The sequence below is a fragment of the Monodelphis domestica genome, chromosome 3 (genome assembly GCF_027887165.1).
Source record: "Monodelphis domestica isolate mMonDom1 chromosome 3, mMonDom1.pri, whole genome shotgun sequence".
Lineage (NCBI taxonomy): Eukaryota > Metazoa > Chordata > Mammalia > Didelphimorphia > Didelphidae > Monodelphis > Monodelphis domestica.
Window position 1 is genome coordinate 178270472 of NC_077229.1, and position 24269 is coordinate 178294740.

General features: G+C 36.3%; 1 protein-coding gene across 5 annotated transcripts in view; it reads left to right on the top strand.

Moving 5' to 3' along the window:
- RAD54B (RAD54 homolog B) overlaps positions 1-24269 on the top strand; it is a 158710-nt gene that overhangs the window by 73087 nt on the left and 61354 nt on the right. The window lies entirely within an intron of this gene.

Genomic DNA, 24269 nt, shown 5'->3' on the forward strand with positions numbered 1-24269 from the left:
TTACATCAAGCTTTCAAAGAAAACAGATTTTTCAATGTTGGTAATTAGTTATAGACCCAAATTACAGAATTTGAAGAAGCTAATACCATGAAATATAGTTGCAGTGCTCAGAGTATACTGAAAGATAATTTAAAAATATATACTTGATATTAACATTAAAGGAGTCATGTTTTAAAGTTAGCATGAGCCATTTTTAAAAAATGGGTTGGTATATTACATATTCAGGCTTTTGTAGTTTGTTTTTCAATCAGTACTACTTTAAAGTTGTAGACTTTTAGAATACCTGTAAGAATTATTGCTGAACTGGGTTCAGCCATACCATGCATTATTGATTATTATTCCTTGTACATATGCAAATAGTAGAAACTTAGAATTAACTAACTTAAATAATGTTTATACAATAATCATACTAAGTTATTAGCATCAATATATATTATAAATTGTAAAACTATTGTGCTTAATTTTTTCAAACCAAATCTAATTTATAATGGGAAAAAATGAACTGTAGTTATTAAGATTTTCATTTCTGGAGAACTGAAAGGCTACAATGTTTGAAGTTGATCTTTTCTAGTAATTAAATGACTTCAACATTTCATGCTTATAAATTAAATTACTACATAATCTGATTCTTAAGATAATTATTCTTGTCTCACAATTACTACTGAATGTGACTTGCTAAAACAATATAGTAAAATATATAGTTTGTGTGATGTTGAGGTATTGTTCTGAAACTGATCTTTTGGCACAAATATTCCAGTTTTTTTTATTTATAATGATACATTTATTTGAACATAATGGGCAACCAATAACCAATTTATTATCCATGAAAAGAAACTATATGGACATTTTTAGGTATTAAGGGCTTTTGTGCATTTATTTTTAGATAATTTTTATTTCAATAAATTTAGAAGTGTTTTAAACTTTTAAGGTATATGTTTCTGTCTAGTATAGGATTGGATCATTTTTTGTGTTGTAAGGTAATGTTCACAGTCTCTATAGTTATGAGTCTGATTAAAAATAACATTTTAAAGAATTTTCAAATTTTTTTGCTTCCCATAGAATATTACCTAAATAGAGAGCAATATGACTGTTTATATTTTTATATTAAAAGAAGGGTATATATTAAAATGTAGTTTATATCACAAGTGTCAAACAGGGCTGAACTAGATTAAAAGATAATTGGAAATATTTTTTCAAATAAAAAATACAGTTGATTATTTTGTTGTTCAATGAAGTCCGGGTCTTCGTGACCTCATTTGGCATTTTCTTGGCAAAGATACTGAGTGGCTTGCCATTTTCTTCTTCAGCTCATTTTACATATGAAGAAACTGAGACAAACAGGATTAAGTGACTGATTTTGTCTAAGGTCATATAGCTAATAAGTGTCTGGGGTCAGATTTTAATTTAGTAGGATGAGTCTTCCTGACTTTAGACTTAACACTCTATCAACTTTGCTACCTCATAGCCTCAGACACGTGATAGTTGTATGACCTTAAGTAAGTCACTTAAATTTGTTTGCCTCAGTTCCTCATTTGTAAAATTAGTTGGAATAGGAAATGACAAGCCACTCCAGTATCTTAGCCCGAAAAATGAAAACAAAAACAAAACCCAAACAAGATCAGGAAGAGTTGGAAACAAATGTCATGGCTAAATAATAAAAAAAAAAATACAATAGACCATGATATTATTAAGTGGTTTTCTAAGTCATTATATTGTCCATAGGATTTTTTATGTACTGTTTCTATTTGAATTTGATACCACTGGTTTATACAAACATTTTATTTCTTTGTAAAATGTTTATCATTTTTGGCGCATCCATTTCCCATTTCTAGAAAGCCATTTCTTATCACAATAAATTATAAAAGGAGGGAAAAGACAACAGTTAACCAAACTAAACAAGATATTTGTGGATTCATACATTTTGTGCAGTGTTTCACACCCATAGTCCCTCATCTTTGCCAAAAAGAAAAGGAGCATATTTTCAGATCATTTTGGAGGCCAAGCTTGCTCTTTTTGATAAAACATTTTTCCCTTTTATATTGTTATAATCATTATGTAGATTGTTTTCTTGATTTTACTTTACTTATCAGGCCATATAAATCTTCCCTTGTTCATATTTCTCATGTTTATTGTTTCTTACAGTATATTTAATATTCCTTTGTATCACTATACCATCATTTGAGGAATTTCCTAACTGAGGGCATCTCTCCTGGAAATCATTTCTTCTCTGGGTTTTCAGGACACTTCTTTCTTTTGTTTTTCCTTCTATCTATCTATCTAACTTTCTCTCAGGACTTATTCTCTTTTCTCTTTTTTCTTTCTGTTACCTCATCAGCTCCCATGGATTTAATCTCTAAGCAGATGACACAACTTTGTATGTCCAGTCCTAGTTTCTTATGATCTCCAACTTCCTATCACCAACTGCCTACTGAACATTTCAAACTGCATAACTTGGAGATGAATCTCAAACTCAATGTATCCAAACAAAATTTGACCTTTTCTATTAAATTTTTCTATTTCTTCCAGTCTGCTAGATTTGTAACTTGGGGTAATCTTGGCTCCTTAGGCTGCCTCACAATTGCCAATGTTATAATTTCAACCTCTACAACATTTCAATCTTACGCTCTCTCTCTGTCTCATTTCCTATTTATTTTATTTATTTTTATTATTCTTTTTTATTTTTGAGTTATAAATTTTCTCTCTCCCTTCCGTATTAGCCATGTTGCAAAAAAAAAAAAGCAAGCAAGAAAGGTAAAGAAGATGAAAAAAACGTGCTTCAGTCTTTATTCAGAGCTCCGCAGTTCTCTCTCAGGAAGTGGATAGCATTTTTCTTCACGGTGTAAGAGTTAAAATTGGTTTTGGTCAAATTTAGAGTTATAAAAAGTTGTGCTCATTTATAATAATTAAAAATTAAACTATGAGTCTGTTAGTAGCTTTAATAGCTTTATTACAGCAAAGTACAGAGATAGTAAAGAGAGGGAAATATAGGAAGTTGGATAGGGAATATTGCCTAACGAAATACCCTATAATTTCCGATCTGAAGAAATCCATCCCAACTCTGACAAAGTCTTCCTCAGGTCCCAATCTTCACCCAGGAGTCAGGGTAGTCTCTTCAGTAAGTCTCACCATAGAATCTCCATTGCCAAATCTCCAACATAGGAATCTCAGGCAGAATTGAATGCCTAATCAAACTGAGCCTCAAAATAACCAAGCCAGTAAAAGAAGGACAAAAAGTCCCCAGGGTCCCAGAGGTTCCCACTTATATGCAGTTTTCTCCACCCATCAGTTCTTCCCATCACATCTCAGGAATCAATCAAAGTTTCTTAATTTGCCTGTGGAATCTCCTTCCCAAGGGTGAGCACTCCAAGTATTTGATTGGTTAAGTTAAGATAAAAAAAAATCCCTTTCACAATAGATACTTCAGAATTGTTGTGATTTATTGTTATTTTATTTTTAAACCCTTACTTTCCATCTTAGAATCAATACTAAGTATTGGTTCCAAGGCAGAAGATCCATAAGGGCTAAGCAATTTAGGATGTGATTTGTCCAGGGTCACATAGCCAGGAAGTGTCTTGAGACCAGATTTAAACCCAGGACTTACCAAGTCTAGGTCTGGCTTTCTATTCACTGAGCCACTTAGCTGCTCTGTGATTCATTGTTATTGATCAGAATAGCCAAGTCTTTCACAGTTGATCATTTTTAGATTATTATTGTAACTGTGTACAATGGTATGCTGGTTCTGCTCATTTCACATTGCATCAGTTCATAAGTCTTCTCAGGTTTTTCTGAATGCCTCCCCCTCATGATTTCTTATAGCATAATAGTATTCCATCACAATCATATATCACAACTTGTTCAGCCATTTCCTAACTGATGTAATGATTATTATTTGAATATGATTCTGAGAATGAGGTAGAAATGGGAGGTTGGGGCATGGGAAATAGATTGGGTCAAGGTTATGAAGACTTTTAAAAGCAAAATAAAGGGCTATAGGCCCTGAAGTTTATGGAGTAAGAGTGTCTTGGTCAGATCTGTGCTTAAGGAAAATTATGTAAGCAGTTTTGTGGAGGTTGAAGAGAAATTTGCTACATAGAAACAATTATGAGTCCATTGCAGGAGTCTCTTTATACATATATCTTAAGAGGTGATGAGGCCCTGAAATAAGATGGTGGCTGTGTGAGTAAAGAGAAGGGCTGATGTGAGAGATATTGTGCAAATAGAACTGGCAAGGACAGGCAAACAATTGTATATGTGGGTATGAGGGAGAGCAAAGAGTCAAAGATAACACCAATGTTACAAATTTGAGAGACTAGAATAATAGTAGTACCTTCACTAGAAGTAGAGAAGTTTGCTTGGAAAAGTGTGTTAATGTTATCTCTATTGTTCTATGTTTTATTTATTATCTTTCACAGATCATAACTCTCTTCTCTTGCCATTGCTTTCCTATATGTATTGTTTTCCCTCAGTAGAATGCAAGCTTCTTGAGGGCAAGCTTTGCCTTAGATATTTTTGTGTTTTTATCTTCAGTGCTTAGTAGACATCTTGGCATATAGTAAGTGTTATTCATTTATTTCATTCATTCTATATTATTTACCTTCCTTCAAACTGTAGTCTTGCTAACATGGTCTTTTCTCCAATCCTTATACCTGGCTCCTTATTTTTACCTCATAAAATCGTTCTCAAGATCCAGCTGTTCTCAGTACTTTTCGGATTCTTCCTCCCTGCCCCCACCTATAATGACTTCTTTCTCAACTACTTGGTAATATTTATTTTCTATTTATTCTATATTTTTACTGAATTTAATTTCTTTATATTTTATATTTATTTTATACATACTCATTTATGTACATGTTATCTCCCTGATATAATTGTTTAATGTATTTTATTTTTGGTGTCTGTATCTACAGTGTCCAGTACAATGCCAAACACATAATAGTTGATTAATATGTGCTGGTTGATTGATTGCCATATGATCAGTTCATCTTCTTACCATATAATTATCTGGTGATGACCTTTATTTCTGCTCTTCTGATTTCCTCTTTTTTTATATAATACAGCTTGCTCACCTACCAGGTGCTTCTCCTTTGCCCTCTTTGTGATCCTCCTTTCTAATTCTGAAGTTTTATTCCACATTTTACTACTGTATTGCATTATTGATAGAATTTTAATATTAAGGAGATGGGTGTTTTCTTGCTCTAGAAATAATTGAATGAATGCATAAATAAATAAATAAGGTGTGCATATATATATGTATATATGTATGTCCACATACACATATACACGTACCAATAGGCATCACCTATCTTTCTTTTTTAAAAAAATTTAGGTTTGATTTAAAAAATTTTTCCCATGGTTACATGATTCTTGTTGTCTCCCTCCCCCTCTTCCCTCCTACCTCCCAGAGTTGACAAGCAATTCCACTGGTGTAAGGGCATGAATGTAAGGGATAAATTTCTGGTCACCAGGAATTATTACTCAATTGCAAATGAATTTTTATGGCAACTTGTTTACAAAAGGAGAAAGAAAGTAAGAAAATCAGAGAGTAGATATTTACTCTAGCCCAGTCTAAACCAGGCAGGAATTAAGAGGCCCCAGCAAAGGAGACCCAGAGGTAAATCAAACAAGGGTTTTAGCCAGGAGGCCTCCTCCAAGACTAGGGGCCTCTCTGGGGGCTAGCATCTCCAGGAAAGGCAGGAAAAGGAAAGTCTTTTTCACTCACCCACATGGTAGTTCTAAGGGAAAATAGGAAAGCAGTCTGAGGTCCTCAGCCATAGCTTCTCCAGGGTCAAGTTGAAGGTAAAAACCCTTGGTCATAGGAAGTTCTTGCCACTTTTAAAGACCATTCCTTTTGTCATTTCCTGTGCCTTCCTTCCACTTTTATTTGGAGCAATTATAGCTATAGTTTTGTTTAGGACTACCTAAGGGGCAGCCATTGGGTTCTGATTCGTCACCCACTTTTATACACGTGGGTCACAGACTTCCCCATACTTAAGGATAAGTAGGGTGTATATGCTTTTGGTGATTAAATCTGAAAATGAGCAGAGGAGAGTTAATCCCATCTTCACACTGGGTTATACATATAATGGCCTATCTTTCTTTTTCTTTTCTTTTTTTTTAACCCTTACCTTCCCTCTTGGAGTCAATACTTTGTATTGGCTCCAAGGCAGAAGAGTGGTAAGGGCTAGGCAGTGGGGGTCAAGTGACTTGCCCAGGGTCACACACCGGCCTATCTTTCTTAAAGTAGCTAGGTAGCATAGTGGATAGAGCACTAGACCAGTCAAGAAGACCTAAATTCAACTTCTTCCCCAGATATTTACTAGTTTTATAACCCTGGGTTAGTCACTTAACTTCTGTCAGCCTGAGATTTTTCATCTATAAAAAGGAGATAATGATAGATAGCATTAACTTTTCAAGGATATGAGTATTAATTGAGATAATATTTGTGAAGTATTTTATAAATATTAAAACACTATAAATGGTAGCTATTTTTATTATATCATTAGCTCTAAGACAGGGTGAAATATAGTCAAGTAGATATTATTCCATTCTCTTGGTCCTGTGTGAATAGATAAGCCAAATTTCTTTGGTGACAGTGTGCTTGGCCCTTTCTCTCTTCCATCTCCTACTTTTATGCCTTTGTTGTTGTTCAGTCATGTCCAACTCTTTGTGACCCCATCTGGAGTTTTCTTGGCAAAGATACTGGAGTGGTTTGCCATTTCATTCTCTAGCTCATTTTACAGATGAGGAAATGAAGATAAAATATGTTTAAATAAGACTTGCTAAGGTTACATACCAGTAAGTGTCTGAGGTCACATTTGAATTTAGATCTTTCTGATCCCAGGACCAGGGATCAATTCACTGTCTTCCCCTCCCCCCCAGCTGCCCATAGTTTCATTCCTTACCTGTATGTATTATCAAAGTGTTGTTAAATAAGGCTTTTTGTGTTAAGTCTTTGGAGAGATCTTAAATGATTTTGATAGACGAATGGGAGAAAATGTAAGATGGCAATATTTTGTTCTACTAAACCAACTACTTTTTGGTAATCAACAAAAAGTACAATTAGATATTAAAATCTCTATTGTCAGTTAATTGTGACACCAGTTCAGCTTCAGTTAGCTCAATCAAGTTCAGCCATCAAGCCCTTCAAGGCAGCTTTGGCCAGTTCCACCTCCAATTCAGCTTTTCCTCTCCTTATAAAGGGAATTTTCTCATATGTCACCTCCCCTCAGTTCTCCCATCTACCACAATAGATGTTTTTCAAAGGACAGACCATTCTTAGTTCACACCTAAGAAGACTAATCTTTTGAGTAATTCACACCTGAGTAGAGTAGAATCTCTGAGTAAGTTCTCACCTCTTTGCTCCTTGTAATTCTCAAGTTGCCTGACCTTTATAGGTACTTAGCACCCTTTTGTATTATTTCCAAAAATAAGCATAGCTTAAGAACTTTTTGTCTTACTATAAGTATGGGTTTAAGTACTTTCATTGTTTAGCAAAGAGTTTACAACTTTATCTTCCCCTAAGGTATGCCTAAGTATGGTGAAGTAGAGTTCTCTGATCAAGTACCTTCACTACCCAAATGGAGAATGGTCTTAATGGGGAATGGTCTTAACCCAACCTTATGAAGTAGGGTCTGGGAATTTTTTTTAAGGTTTACTATCCTAACCTTATGAAGTAGGGTCTGAGAATTTTTAAGGTTCACACAGCCCAGGTGGTCTATCAGTTGTTTCTGATTTGTCATTTGCTAGCACAAGTCTGTCATAGGCCATCCTTCTCAACACTTAATCCTTAAATAGGGGTGTAGACATTCTTGTTTTGTTAAGACTAAGCAGAGTGGAGTAAATCTAAAATTCACAATCCCCCCTGATGATAATTGGGGGACTAGTCTACCCAGTTGATCACTAAACATAATCATCCTGCACCTCCAAATTTTCTAAGTGCAGGTGCATATAAAATTTCACCTTTTAAGAGGAAATTACAATAGTTAGATAGAATAGGGGAATAGAAGAGAGAAAGACAGCAAAACCAATGTTTGCTGGGCACATTGACAAAAACCAATTAGGGGGCAGTTCCCTTTTGGCATAAGAGTATACATTTAAGTAAATGTTTAATCAAACTTCAGTTCAATCAATCACACCCAAAGTTCATTCTGGATCTTCTTGATGTAGCGTAGGTTTTCTGGCATCTTTCTTCAACATTTCATTCTCTGGATTTTGGAGTTAGCAAGCTTCTTTCCTTGAAGATCTTTCTTGAACAAAATTTTTAAAATCTTGAATTTTTATTAAAATACAATCCCCCCCTGTAGTGGGTGTTGAGACATGCCCAGTTCAGCTCAGCATGTATGGCCAAGTTATGGGGTGTATGAGTCAATTATCAAAAGAAGAGAAAAACAAAACCAAAAACGTAAAGCAAAAAAAATGGAAGAAAGTTAAACTTTTGGGAGAAAGAAAAAAAATCAAAATTAGAATCAAAATCTATGTATATAAAATGTTGAATAACCAAGAATAAATTCATAATAGGCCCTTATTTAATAAATTTCTAACTGTCCCTTGTATTAGGGTTCAATAAATTTCTAACAGGCCCTTGTACAGGTCTAATTTAAAGTAATTTCTATCCCACAAATCTGTAGAACAGAATGAAGTAATATTTCACTTACCCATTTGCAGCCAAGACTACAGGAAATTGCCATACTATAAGAAAAAGAACTAGATTTTTATTTTGATAGGGAAGTATCATTCCCTGGTCTGATTTTTTGTCATTCTCGGGGATATGGGGAGCCAGGATGATAGCCAAACTTTGGTACTTGTCTGTGAGTATTTCACAAAGAATGTAGATACAAGGAAGTCCTACGACAACATATGTCAAGTGTTGCAACCTCTAGTCTCACACTAGGTTCAAGTCCTTTTGTATTGGCTTAGAAGTGCATCAATCCTACCTGGATTGGTTTCTTTCTTTTTGACTTGTATGCTCTTTTTGGCACTATTCAAGTTAAGTCTGTGCTCCTTGTTTTTATCCGATTTCCTAGAATCAGACACAAACATTAATCACAGTTCCATAACATTTTATCAATAAATGGCAGGTTCCCACAGTTTAAAGCTTTTTGGGTATACATTAATATTATAGCTATTATAGCATGTATGTGTGTGTGTATATATATATATATATATATATATATATATATATATTATTTTTTTTTTTTAGTCTAGTCTGTTATAGGGAAATTAGCACAAGTTCCCGCAAGGCAGAAGCAGGAAGGTTCCAAAATTCTGAAGAAGTGACAGGACTGTTGCTTCTTCTAAGAGACAATTAAGCAGGCTTGAGTTTCTGTCTAGTCTCCTAGGGTGGACTTAGTGAACTAGCTATTCTCCCTCCTGTGGCTTTTTGTGATCCATCTACCAACTGCTTATTCCTGTGGAACCTGTTGATGCTGAGAGATATACCTATAGAGCTGCTGAAGACAACAAAAACCATCTGTCAATGAGACTATCTCTTTGAGCCCTGGTGCTGCTTATCTTCCTACCCTACTACCTTTTTCACCATCCAAGGGGGGGAATTTGGGTTAGAGAAGTGTGTTGTATTATAGAAACTGGGACTTTTAGGTAGAGAGGTAACTGACAGTACAGATACCATCTTTCTGAGGTTATCAGCTTGTTTTGGGGCGAGGTTTATTTATACTCTTTAGTTTAGATATCCCAAACCCTCTTCACCTTTCCCTTAGTTATTAAACCAAACTGTCCTGTTATTATATAGTGTCTATGTTTATTAGCTCAGAGTCTGGCTCTGCATGCCCTGGGCTGGTATACCCTTCCCAAACCAGATTACTGGCCCTATAATACCACCCTTGAATCTACAATTATCCCAGATAGTTATATAAGTATCAAATTAGTTATTTCCAGTACAACTTATTTTCTCATCTTTGTCCTGTTTAGCACTATTTCTTCCTCTTCTTTTTGGCACGTGATATTAGGTTCCAATTGTAGTAATTCTACTTTTTTATTGGAGAAAATTATTTATTATGATGGTTTTGGTAATTTCTTTTCATCTTCCTGTGGACCTTTGATTTTTCATCCTGAATGCCTTTGGGATGACAGCTTAGTTGAATATCTTGCCAAGTTTTCTTTAAACTGATTTTATACATCATTCCTCCCTGTTTTATGAGATGATACTGTTCATAACTAGCCATTATCTTTCTGCATGAGATTGTATAAACCAGTTTATATTCTTATCTGATGTTGTTTTTGGCAGTCTTCAAGCCAGATGTTTGTTAAGTGCTTTCTGGGATCTTTTGGTCTCTTTTTGGGATGATTAATTTTCATTACTTCCATATAACATAAGACTTCCATTATGATATTTAAAAAAATACTATCTTAAATTTCTTGAGGATTATTGACCTTCAAAATTTGACTTAAAATCTTTTTTACTAATTGGCAAGTGTAGAAGGTAGGCTATCAAAATGATAGCCTCCCTAAGTAAGGCCCTAGATTCATAAACCTGTATGAATAGGCTTGTCTATAAATGTTAACTTAACCTGAGCTAATAGGCTTGTCTTTGTGAACTCTAGGTGAACCTGAGCCAATGGGCTTATGTGCTTGACCTAGTAAATAGATTTTCATGTTTAGATGTTGGCTTGACAGGGAAAATAAATTTGTGTAAATTCTAATTTAAACTCTTAACAGCTTCTAGTTTGAATTTATTTTGATCTAGCACATATATCACATATACCCTTATGAACTGTTATCTCTGCCATTTATGCCCCTGTGCAGGCAAGCTTCCCAATTCTATTTACATTTGGAATTAGACTGAGGAACTTCCCTTTGCCTCATTAACTCAATAATAGCCACCTTTGTCTACAATAGGAAAGCAGGGAAGTGTAGGGATATGTCATCCCTTATAGATATATAGAAACTAAAGGTGATAGCTGATCAGAATTTTAAGAATTATGAAGTAGAATCTTTTAAAAGATGTTCATCTTTTGGGAAACTCAGAAGTCTTTTCACTTATGGTTATGAAATCTTCCCTTCATCCCATTGTTGGGAGAACAACTAGGAGGACAGAAATTCAACGGAAATTTGAAAAAGACATTTGCTAACTATAACATGTTTCTGTTAAAATTGTGGAAATGACTTTCAGACCAAAAGGTTTCTAAAGATCAATAAAGATTGGATCGGCATTTCACTTTCTGGAATTGGTACAGAAGATGAGTGGAAAGTTGGAGTCTCCCAGTAAAAACTACATACTGACTTCTCTAACTTCAGACCTCAAGGAAGGAGGCAACTCTTTATCACCATTGGGGACCAAATTTCAAAAATAAATAGTAGGTTCATTTAAAGCAAGATTATCAAAGAGCTTGTCCCTTAGCTCTCTCTCACCAATCCTTTAGTCAGCTTTGCAGATAACAAGGGATGGGGACCAAAAGGTCAGTCTAGACCCAAGAAGAAACTTTTACTTATCTAGAAGTAACTTCATTTCTTGTAGTTTCTACTCCCCAAATGAAACAATCTTTTTTTGCTATAGCTCTGTATATGGGGTTCTCCTCGATGACCTTAATATGGAAAAAAAGAATGGGGTATATTTTCACTTTTGGACTTGCCAAGATCTCAGCCAGCCAGTCAAAAGCATTTATTAAGTGTCCATTATGCATTAGGCACTGTATTAAGCACTAGAGAATCAAAGAAAGGTAGAAGAGAGTCTGCTCACAAGTTGTCTACAATCTAGTAAGGGATACAATATGAAAATATATATACACAAACTATGACAAACAGGAAATAATTAGTTGAGGAAATTAAGAATGAAGAGGGGTTAGGAAGATGGGGTTTTAGCTTGAATTTGAAGGAAACCAGTAGCTAGAGATTGGGCAGAAGAGCATTTCAGGCATGAGAGATGGCCAGTGAAAATGCTGGGAGTATGGAGATGGAGTGTCTTTTTTGAAAAACAATGAGGCTAATGTCATTGGATCCAAGAGTATATGTCGAGGTGGTGCATGGAAAGTGGAAGACTAGAAAGGTGATGGGGAAAGAAATATTAGGTTATAAAGTGTTTTGAATGCCAAATGAAGGTTTTTGCATTTGATCCAGGTGTTAAAGAGACATTGGGATCATTGAAAAAGTTATGACATGATCAGACCTACACTTTAGGAAAATCAATTTGGCAGCTGAATGGAGAATGGACTGGATCAAGACTTGAGGCAGGCACACCTAGTAGCAAACCATCATAATAGTCTAGGAGTGAGGTGATGAGAGCTTGTCTCAGAGTGACAAGAAGGGGGCATATTTAAGTGAAGTTGTATAGGTGAAATTGACAAACCATGGCAACAGATTGGATGTGAGAGTGGAAGGTGAGAGAGAGTGAGAAATTGAAGAAGTCGCCTAGTTTGGAAGCTTAGGGGACTGGGAAGTGGTTGTACTCTTAACAGTAATAGGGGTATTTGGCAAGAGAAGAGTATTATTTTATTTTTGTTCACTACAGGGAAAGGAAGTGAGGACAGATAATACATGCACATAAATAAAACCCAAAAAAGGAAAACAAAAAAAAGTGAAGCAGACCTGTTGTTAGGAGCGATGGAGAAGGAAGGAAAGGAGGGAAACAAGCATTATTAAATACCTACTGTGCTAGGCACTGTCCCAAGTGCTTTATAAATATTAGCTTATTTGATCCTCATAATAACCCTGGGACATAGATGTTATTATTATCCCTATTTTATGATTGAGTTGGAGGAGAGGACAGTTGCTAGTGACCTGCGATGAGAGAGAACAGTGTTGTTTCTAGTGTATGAGACCCCACTTGTCTCCCTTGAGCAGAAAAGTTTTTGAGGAAAGAACCTAAGGGAGATGGCATATTTTTGAAATAGATCCTTGTTTCTGCTATAGGCAAAGTTTTACATACCAACTGGGTGAACAGTCAGGCTTGTGTATTTTCATTTCTTGTAAAAAGCAGTGGTGACCAACACAATCAAAGGAACTGAGACTTGTTTTATGATCCTAGCCAATATCTTATTGAACCAAGGCTTATACTTCACCAAAAAGATTCATGACTGGACCATTTGAGGAAATGTTCCCCTCTCATATCCCTAATATCTCCAAGCCCTAGGGATAATGGAGAACTTGAAAACCATGTTGAGAGGGAAACTGGGATGCTCGTGGGCAGACATGTATGATAATAGCATCTAACAGTACCTTAAGTAGAATACTTTAAGGTTTGCTTTTGAATTCCTTTTTTGAGATCTTGCAGCGGCTGAGATTGGTTCCCATTTTCTTTGAAGCTTTGCATGTGATTTCTTGGATCTCACTGTCCCCTAATGACTCTGGGCCTTGCTCTTTGACTCCTCATAGAAACTTTCTATGATTAAGTGCTTCTTTTGCTATTTGCTGATTTTCCCAGTTTTTTTTTTTTACCCCCAGTGGATTAGGAGTCCTGAAAGCTGCTGATCCAGTCTCCTCCAAGGATGGCTTTACAGGTGTAAAATTTAAAATTGATATGTAATAATAAAAATAATATGTTTTAGGAGATTTATTAATGATCATTAGAAATCAAGGAATAAAGAAGATACAAAATAAAGACCACGTGTCCATGGCTGATTAGCCCATTTAAAATTCCCATGCTTAGCTTACCACCACCACCATGCTGACTGCAAGCCCAAGAGGCCCAAGAGAACCACCTACTCGCTAATATCCTCTGTCTACAGGAAGTACATAACAACAGGAAGTCAGTGGGCTCCTGGAATATGTAGTTCTTTTCTAGGGTAACAGATTTTCAATTATACATTCCCCCTAAGATCTGTGGAAGACTAGTCTCTCCAATGTATCTTGTAAACATAACCAACTTTGAAATTACAATAATTTGGGGATAAAAGGAAAAGAACAAAACCAATGATTGTCAGGTGCATTGACAAAAAGTCAGTTGGGGGCAGTCCCCTTCCACATAAGAGTATACATACAAAACAAATGCATTCAACCCCACACAGTTCAAATCACCACATTCCCAAGTTCACTCTGGATCTTCTGGTGCAGCATGTGGTCTGTGCAGGCATCTTAATGGTGCCTCTTCCAAACAATTCACTTTCTGGATTTGGAGAGGTAGTGTGTTTCTTATCTTAAAATTACTCTCAAAAAGAATTTAAACTTTGTAATTTATAATAACAATACATTCCCCCCTGAATAGGGTGTTGAAAAACACAGGGATCACTTAGGAAAGCAAGGCTGAGTTATGAGGTATATGAATCAATTGGCAAGAGAAATAAAAAACATTCAAAAAATCCAAATAAAAAAGAAAATAATTTGTGGATGAAATATAGACTATCAAAGTCTTATGTATAAAAATAATAAGTAAAAGAAAAATAAATTTATAACAGGTCCTTGAATCAGGGCCTAACTAAAGTAATTTCTACCCAACAAATCTTTAGGACAAAATTGTTAGGGGTAAATTTTAGGGGTTTGAGACTGAATATATAATATTAGTGGTCACCAGGAATTTAAATCCCAATGAAATACTCAAGTCAGTATTCGATTTTATGGTGGTTTACTTACAATAGAAGGAAGAAATTAAGAAGAAGGAGAAGAGGGAAAGGGTAGAAGATCTTCTCCGACCTGACCTAAGCTAAAGGGGGTTCTTTTCTAGGGTAACAGATTTTCAATTATACACAGAACTCATCATTCTGAGCTGTTTTGCTCCAGGGCTAAGGGCTTCACCATAGCACAGGCTTGAAAGGACCAAGAGCTATGGACTTTGAGGCCTCACATTGGACTGGTGCTAGGGCTTGGAACTTTAAGGGGTGGGTGTAGGGTGTGGAGTGCTCTGTTGTTGGTGTAGCCAGGGACCAGGATCCAGAAGTTGGCCTATGCCCAGGCTCAAAACCTGAAGCAATGGGTTGGGAGGGCAGGGAGGGGAAGGTGTTGTTGGCTAACACTTTTCTTTGTGCAGTTTTATTTCCCATTCCCCCCATCCTATGAACATCAACTTTCTCTGCCTACCTTTCAAGTTGTTTTCTGCAGGAGGATCCCCTTTCTCCATCTTGTTGTTTGGCCTGGACTTCTGACATTTTGATGTGCTTTTTAAAAGTTGGTTTGGAAGGATTCTCAGAGCTGATTCAGCTTTCGCTTCTACTAAGCTGCCATTTTGATTTTGACATACTTTAGGGTTTGCAAAGAAATGTAGATATTTTGAATCATTTGCTTGTGCTTAAATTGAATGACCCTTCTGATGGGTCAAAGAATAGAGGGGAAATAGATACTGGGTAACAGTGAAAGAAGCAAAGTGGTTACTTCTTTCCAAGACACAAAGGACTACCTTGGTGTAAGCGATGTGGTATTAGACTTGGAACCTGAAAGATCCATGCTCAAATCCTGCCCCAGATACTTATTTATTAACCATATGATCCTAGGCAAGTTACTTAACTTTTCTGGACCTTAAATGTGTGATCTTAAAAACATCTCCAAGCTACTGTAATGAACTAGAGGTCTTGGTGGATTCAGATCTGAATAGGAGACAAGCCCATATCCTAGAAGATGGGAGAATTAGTAATAAGTCAAAGTCAAGGTAATGTAAAGATTAAAATTTAGGGGAGACTGAGTCAGGTAGAAATTAGTTTTTCTCTGCAAGGAGTATTATATTTTATGAGGTTTATTAAAGGTTAAGAATTTAAGAATATACAAGTAAGAAAAAACACGTGCCTAGGCCAGAGGCCTAGACAAGACCTCACCTACATTATGGAAAAAGCCACATCTGCCCCAAAACGGAAGTTCAAAAGAGACCGCAAAAGCTTTTGCAATCAGGTTAAATACCTTCTCGATCTCGGCCCAGGTGAGATTACAAAGCATTCTGGGGAAGTGGAGCAAAGGTTTGTGGGGATTGAAGTCCTGGATTCCAGTCCATTTTTACAGTAACTAGGGTCTAGAAAAAAAGTAAAGTTGTAGCCTGGAGGCCAGGAAGTAGAATATGTGACAATCCAGAGAATTCTGTTACCCATTAAGGCCAAAGAATAAGTTCAAAAGAAGATTGTAATGGAAAAAGTACTAATGACCTGGTTAGGAATCAGAGCAAGATTAATAATAATAGTACTTTTTATTCTGTTTGTTGGTTGCAACAGGCCACCAATATTAATAATTGACAATAGGAGTATTACTAAAACTATTACTCACAGTCATTGTTGAAAAGGGAAATACTCCCAGAAGGAATAGTCATGGCTACAGTGACTAAAAATTTTGAAACTGATGCCATTCTGCTTCTAGTTGCAAAAAGTACTCCTAGAAAGGGGAATTTCACTGTCATCATGGTTAAAATCTAGCCAGTTGACTGTTTAAAAAAAAGATCATATGGAACAATAAGAAAAGCACAACAATCTGTCTCTGAGCCTGAACTCCAGTTACCAAATAAATATGATGAGAGAAAATAAATCATATGGGGGAGGAAAAACATGCATCACACAAAATCATACCCATGGCTGTGATACTACCTTCCTTGGGAATGAAAACTTGATTTTATGAGCAGTGACTTATTGACATAATTTCCAGTCCCCTTTTAAAGAATAAATACTCTCCCCTTTCAACATTTTAGTGAAGATGGCTCCACTTATTAGATAGAACTTGGGTTGCTTTATAAGCACGTACAACCCCAACCAAGAGATCATATGAAGAATTGTTCACAGTAAAACATAAAACTCAGCTTCACTAGTTCACAGATATATACCCTTGAGTTGCCCTTTGATACCTTGGTACTACCCAAAGGGGAACAATTTGAGCTCAAGAGAAACATAGCTTCTGGATATATGAATGTCATAGTCCTGCTGTGTTGCTTGGACTACATCTAAAGTACTATGTTGACATTTTGGGAACCACATAATAATAGTCTGCATTTATAAAGCATTTTAAGGTTTGCAAAGTACTTTTCAAATATTTCACAAGATCTCTCTGGAAAATAGGAGCAATTCTTATTTTATAGAACAGAAAATGGAGGCAGACATATTAAAGTGACTGTCCAGGATCATATAGCTTTCCACTACTTTCTATCTACTATGCCACTTAGCTACCATATTTTATAAAGGATATTGATAAGCCCAAGAATGTACAGAAGAGGACAGTCAATTTTCAGGTAGTATAAGATGCCAAAAGAAAGGAAAAAAATGGCTGGCAATTTTACTACCCAATAAAAGTTTTTGAAAAGACATCAATACCTATTGTAATGATTATATGTGAACTTGACCCTGGTGTTACTTTAAGGCTGGGTAAAGATGGGCAAAGGGAGCTAGTTCTGAAGGAGGAAGGGTTTTGAAAGGCAGGAACCTTGATAGGATGACTCCTACTCTCTCACTCACTCCTTCTGAGTAATGCTGTCAAGGGGTGCTATTTGGAAAATTGGGGTTCCCCTGTTATTTGATGGTGATGGGAATATGAAGGAAGGTCTCCTCTATCAGCACAAAGATGTTATGGAGACAAGTCTGAGATTTCCAGCCCAAGTTTCTCCATAGTCAAGTTCCAAGGCAAAGACCCCCCCCCCCCCCCCCCAAGGAAGTGACCATGAAATTTAAAGGCAATTCTTTGCATCACTTCCTATGCCTCCCTTCCACCTTAATGTGTACCAATGGTGGCTTAAACTTGGCTCTGGACTGCCTAGGGGGAAATCAGTTGTTTCTGATTTGTCACTTGCTAGTACACGTGGGTTGTAGACCTTCCTCCCCCACACTACATCCTTAAGTGGGGGTGTATACATTCCTGGTGGATAAAATTCTAAAGAATAAGTAGGATGGAGTTAATCTCAATTTCATAGCTGTTTCTTTGATTTTGGCACCCTCAAGTTCTGTATGGCAGCTATTCTCTTCTTGGAAATTTTCCTTGTACCATTTTCCAAGATAAATCCCAGGTATTCCACCCTTGGCATTACCCACTGTAGCTTGCTTTTAGACACCTTATGCCCTCTTTTGTACAGTTCAAGGAGGAGAATCTTTGAATCTTGAAGACAAACTTTTACTGATGGGGAAGCAAGAAGTAAGTCATTCACAGGTCAGTCCACTGCACTTGAACTTGATGGTTTCTAGGTCTCTTTTTTAGCAATTGACAGAAGATTGAGACAGACTCCAAAAATCCCTGTAGGAGACACTCCCATGAGAGCTGAGTCCCATTCCATGTGAAGGCAAACATTTTCTGGCTGTCTTTGTGTACGGGCATGGTAAAATACACATTTGAGAGATCAATGACAGTGAACCATCTTGCATTGCTTAGAATTTCAGTTATTATACCACTTGGGCTTGGGGTTACAGTGTGGGTCTTTTTCACAAAATTATTTATTGCCCTAAGATCTCATATAAATTTTCAGGTGAATTCTACCTTGGGAATCTAGTTTTTGTTTTTTTATGGCATAATAGGAGTATTGTACTCAGATATTATTGGTATTAATAAGCCTTGTTCTAATAGGCTTTCAATGATAGGGGTTATTCCTTCCATTCCTTCTTTGTTCAGTTTGTATTGTGGAATCCTTGGTGGAGTCCCCTCTTTGACCTCAATCAATAGGAATAGCTGACTTTAAGATCCCTACATCATTAGAATGTTTGGTCCAAACTCCCTCTGGAATGTCATTAGGAATTTCAAAAATAGGTTTTTCACTTTGCCGGTATTCTGGCTCTTCATCCAATTGCCCAAGGAACAGCAATAGATAGTGCTTCATTGTTTGGGAAGACCTTTTCTGATTGGTCACATTGTATGGTTGCCCCTACTTTGCACAAAACTCTTCAAAGAAGATTAGAGGGACAACTTGGCATTAGGAGAAAAGTGTGATCTGTTGTTATTGGTCCCAGTTTCACTATCTTGGACTTCAATTTGGGAACTCTCGGAACTTGCCCAGTTGCCCCTTTTATATGGATTGACCCCTCAATTGTACTGTCCTCTGGAAATGTCTTTAAGACACTTCTTATGGCACCAGTGTCTATAAGAGCTAGGTAATATTTGTTGTCTGTTTTGATGTATACATAAGGTTCTGTGTTTTCATTGCTTTGGTGCACTGGAACCACTGAAATTTGGATGTTTATTTTCTCCAAGTCCCATTCTATATTGAATTTGGCCACTGTTTGTCCTAGATCCATGGTTTCTGCTTGTGTTTCCATCTGTCTTAGGTTCTTACACTCTGAGATATACTGTATGTTGTTGCCTCTTTTGCAACCTGCCCTTACACTATTGACCCTTTTATCCCCACTTTCTCATTTATGGAAAAACCATTGGGATGATCTATACATGTGTTTAAATTAGGCTTAATGAAAATATGAGAGAACAAGAAGGATTTCACAAATGATTATCTATCATATATGGCATCTTTGTAGCATTGAACTCAACAGCCCCAGGATTCCACTTTGCTTACAGTTTGTTAATTAGAAAAGGATTTTGATTCAGTAGAACAAATTGTTGCCTAACAACTCTTTTCCCTCTTATGCATGTATAATAATCATGTATAGTTGATAAAGTCAACTACAGACATATCTATTCAAATAATGTTCTGATTATTATTTTTTAGCCAACTGATTCCTTTTTTTTTCCAGCTAATTTTTTTAACCATTGCTTTCTGATCTTTTGCAATCCAAGTTCTCTCCCTCCCCTTCCCCTCCCCAGGTAGCAAACTATTTATTATATGTTGTTATACTCTATACAAGTCTCCCGATTCATCAGGTTGTGAAAGAAGACATCGCCATAAGAAAAAAACATCATGAAGGAAATAAGGCAAGAAATGGCATGGTTCCATCTGCAGTCATACTTTGACAGTTTCTTCTCTGGCTTTGAATAGCCCTTTTCATCATGAGTCCCTTGAGGGATCCATTGTACAATATTTCTATTACTTTATCCTGTGTTCTCCCTATCCTGCTCACTTCACTTTGCATCAGTTCATACAAGTCTTTCCTAGTTTTTCTGAAATATTTCATTCTTCATTTCTTATGGCACAGTAGTATTCAGTTATGACCATATATCTAACTTGTTCAGCTATTTCCAATTGGTGGATATACCCTCAGTTTTCAATTTTTTGCTGCCACAAAGAGAGCTTCTATAAATATTTTTGTATACCTAGATCCTATTCCCTTCTCTATGATCTTTTCGTAACCCTTTGATTATCAACAAAAAAGCAGAGAAGTATTTGCCAGAGAAGTTTGTTTCCTCTGAGGATTTCTGTTTCTTGATGGGATGTTTGGGTTGCAATGGAGTAGGTAAGGGGAGGGGGAGGAGCAGGTGAGTTGAGAGGGAGGGATTGGTCTGGGAATGGGAAGGCAGGGCAAAAGGAATGGGGACTGGACTGGGCTGGGGAAAGGGGCAGGGGAGGGATGAGAGGTAAGAGTAGGGTGGGGGCTGGGTAGAGGAGGGAGGGGCTGGAACAGGGCAGGCCGCAGGAGGGAAGTTGACACAGGCAAAGTGGCCTGGTGAGCAGATGGGTGAGAACTGCTGTAGCTCATGGGGGGGATCCAACTAGAAGCGGCTTATCCATTTTGGCCAGGAGCCCCAGACTAAGTCTAGCAGGAGGGCAGAGGGGCGGGGTTCTAGAAGTGGCAGGAGAGAAATGTGGCTTTGATCTACTCCCTATTCTTTATTCAAAGGCTTTCTTAAAAGAAAATTAAGGATTCTTTTTCTGAAGTGGTTCATCAAAAATGTAAGATTTAAAATTAATACCAATTACTCCAAGTTTTATTTTTTTATAAAGTTTATTAATAATCACTTGAAATGTTAAAAAAATTCAAAACTGTTTAAAAAAAAAAAGAAGGGCGTTTTCTCTAGTGCCAGCCTCTATCACAACACCTAATATTCTTTTTTTTTGGAAAATTTTATTTAATTAGATGATTTAGAATATTTTTCCATAGTTACAAGAATCATGTTCTTTCCTTCCCCTCCCCCGAACCCCTCCCATATCTGATGTGCAATTCCACTGGGTTTAATGTGTCATTGATCAAGATCTATTTCCATATTATTAATATTTGCACTAGGGTGATCTTTTAGAGTCTACATCCCCAATCAGATCCCCATCGAACCATGTGATCAAACAGTTGTTTTTCTTCTATATTTCTTTTCCCACAGTTCTTCCTCTGGATGTGGATAGTGTTCTTTCTCATATGTCCCTTTGAATAGTTCTAGATCATTGCATTGCTTACTAGTAGAGAAGTCCATTACATTTGATTTTACCACAGTTTATCGGTCTCTGTGTTCATTGTTCTCCTGGTTCTGCTACTTTCGCTCTGAATCAATTCCTGGAGGTTGTTCCAGTTCACATGGTATTCCTCTAGTTTATTATTCCTTTGAGCACAATAGTATTCCATCACCAGCATATACCACAATTTGTTCAACCATTCCCCATTTGAAGGGCAGCCCCTCATTTTCCAATTTTTTTGCCACCACAAACAGTGTGGCTATGAATATTCTTGTACAAGTCAAAGCCTAACATTCTAACTGAAGTATGACCATGTGTGTAAATTCTCCTGCCTGGCTCTCAGCCAGTTTGAGTAGTTGCATTCAGGGAAAAAGGAGAGAGAGCAGAGAGGTCACACCAAAACTTTATCCTCCCTATGTTCAGGCAGCATTTGCATGCAGTGTTAAGCACACAAATGGGATGCTGGATAAGAGAGTCTTGGGGAATAAATTCTATTTACACATAAGCTTAAGGTCAAAGTGCTTGTCAGCAGGATTTGATACCACCCTAAGCTATATTTTTCTTAGCAAACTATATATTTGACTATTAACTCAAAAACTGATTGTGTTATAGAAAATAATCATTAAGACTAATGCTATTATAATCATGAAAAGGGATGGGGGGTTTCACACTCACAGTAGTGAGAACTGGCTAGCTTAGCTCTGTAGGAGCTCAGTTTAACTACATGGCATTTCAACTGCAGAAATGAGGGACTTGCTCTCTTACTGTAGTCATTAAATATCTCTTAATTTAAGAACATCTGAATTAGGCCTTACAAGCTAAAATAAATCAAGAAGATAATCAATACTAAATTAAGAGCTATTTCTTTAAAAAAAACTCATTTCACATGTATAGTCATGCAAAACAAATTCTCCCATTACACTTGTCCATAACCAAAAAATAATAAAGAGGAAGAAATAAATATTTGCTTCAGTTTGTACTTCGTCCTTTCCTCTCTCAGAAAGTGGATAGCATATTTTATCATGAATTCTTTGGAGTTATTCTTGTTCATTGTGTTGATCAGAATTATTAAATTTTTCAATGTTCATTATCTTTACAATATTGATTATTGTATGAATTGTTTTCTTCTGTTTTCATTCCTTCACTTTGAATGGGTTCACATAAGCCTTCCTAGATTTTTCTGAAACTATCCCCTTCCTCATTTCTATAGCACAATAATATTACATTACATTCATATACTCTTAATTTGTTCAGCCTTTCCCCTTCTTGATGAGAATCTGTTCAGTTTCTAATTCTTTGCCCCCACCCCCCTCCCGAAGATGCTGCTACAACTGTTTTTGTAAATCTAGATCTTTTTTCTCTTTCTGTGATTTCTTTGTAGTATAGGCATAGTAGTGGTATTGCTGGGCCAAGACGTCATCACAGTTTAATAGCTGTTTTGACAGTTAAAATTACTTTCCAGAATGGTTGAATTAGTTCATAACTCCATCAACAGTACATATAAGTGTACCGGTTTTTCTACATCACCTCTAACATTTTTCATTTTCCTTTTATATCATTTTAGCCAATTGGCAGAGTTGAGGAAAGGTTGAGATGGTATCTTGCAGTTGTTTTAATATGTATTTCTTTAATAATTTAGAGCACTCTTTTCATATAACTAATGATAGCTTGAAATTTTTTGTTTGAAACTTGAGCAGTTCTTAACCTGAGATCTGAGAATTCAAGAAGAAGAAAAAAACCAACCCAAATTATTCTAGTAGAACTGGTTTCTTTTGCAATCTTGTGTATTTTATTTGATGCATTTAAAAACATGATTGTCCAAGAGGTCTAAGACAGAAAAAAAGTTAAGAATCCTTGGACTGGAGTTATGTTTAGAGTTGTCTAAATGCCTGAATATCTAAAGAATTTTCTATGACAATCATTGCCAAAAGATGCTTTATATAGATACTACAACCAAAGATAAAATATATTGTGCTCATGTAGAAATTACCCACAGAATCTGAATTGGAAAAGATTTTGGAAGTGAACTAGTCAGTCTTCTTGTGAGTTATCAATCCTTGTTTATAATTTTCCAGAGAGTGGCCAAATTCTCTCTTTGTTAGGATAGAATTCTTGTTCCATTTGTGGACAATTATGTTTTTTTTTTAGGTGTTTTCCCCTTCCTCTGAATGTCTGCTTCTCCATAGAAATACTTCAAGAATCTCTAATTTTGTTTGTATGAATGCCCCAGTTTTTATTTTTAATAATCATAATAGATAACATTTATTTATATAGCACTTAAATTTTTCTTAGCATTTTTTATTCTCACAACAACCTTGGGAGGTAGGTGCTATCATTCTGTTTTACCAGATGAAGAAACTGATGCACAAAGAGGTTAAGTGACTTGCACAGAGTCACAGAGCTTTTAAGTGGTCTTTCTGACCCAGGACCAGTGCTCTAGTCACTCATCCACTTAGTTGGGGCTAGTTAGTAGATGATCTTTGAGAACTGCTGTGGCTAAATAATTTAGCACCGTTCTATGAATCTCATGATGTGCCTCTCTGAAATGAGGTGGGCTGTTCCTGGGACAATTGACAAGTGCAATTTCTATCCTAAGTATTCTTGCCTATAGAATCCCCGTCTGAATATCTCCACTTTGACTATTTGAAGTTCTTTTAACCTCCTGCTCTTCATGTTAACAGTACTATAATTTGATTAGATCTACTGTTTATTTTCAAACTCAAAGGCTTCTTTACTTTACATCCTCTATGTGATACTTTACAGAACTGGAAGTGGAAAAAAAATTGCAGAGGGCTTTAGTTCCCCTTCCTTCTTGCCTTCATTTATTCCAAGTATTTCTATTTATCTTAGTTAGTTACTATTTTTTCTTTTTTCTTTTTTATAACCCATATCTTCACTCTTGGAATCAATACCATGTACTGATTCTAAGGTAAAAGATTGATAAGGGCTAGGCAGTTGGGGTTAACTGACTCACCTAGGGTCTCACAGCTAGTAAGCATTTGAAGCCAAGTTTGAACTTATAACTTCATTTGAACCTATGACAGTCCTTATGGCACTTTAGGCTTGGCTCTCAATTCACTGAGCCATCTAGCCCCCTATCCTTCTTAATTATATACTCAAGAAAGAAATATGGTACAAAGTTATTCCCAACCCAGTTACTTTCTTTTGT